Consider the following 389-nt stretch of genomic DNA (forward strand, 5'->3'; position numbering starts at 1 on the left):
ATCGGTCCTGCTTTCGCTTCCAAGCACAATTGCACGAATTATTCTTTTTTTTTTTTTAAACACAAGAAATAATGTGCATTTTCTTTCCTTCTTTCAACATCAAGGTTAAAATAATATTCCGTTTCCCGAGGGTTAATAAATAAATCTGGTGCATAGTGAGATAGCAGCCAACCGTTTGCAGTCCATATATTACTATATTGCCTTTCAGGTCACCCTAAAATTGTTACCTCCCCCCTGCCACCCCTCCCCACTATTTTTTTTTTTTTTTAAGAGCATAGTCATTTTAAATCTCTATAAAACAGTATTATTTAACCCAATTGATTCCTGTATATAGTGCATTCGGCTTCTTCCCAACATCGTTAAATTAACTCGGATATTATTTGCATGCT

The sequence above is a fragment of the Charadrius vociferus genome, unplaced genomic scaffold (genome assembly GCF_000708025.1).
Source record: "Charadrius vociferus isolate BGI_N301 unplaced genomic scaffold, ASM70802v2 scaffold393, whole genome shotgun sequence".
Lineage (NCBI taxonomy): Eukaryota > Metazoa > Chordata > Aves > Charadriiformes > Charadriidae > Charadrius > Charadrius vociferus.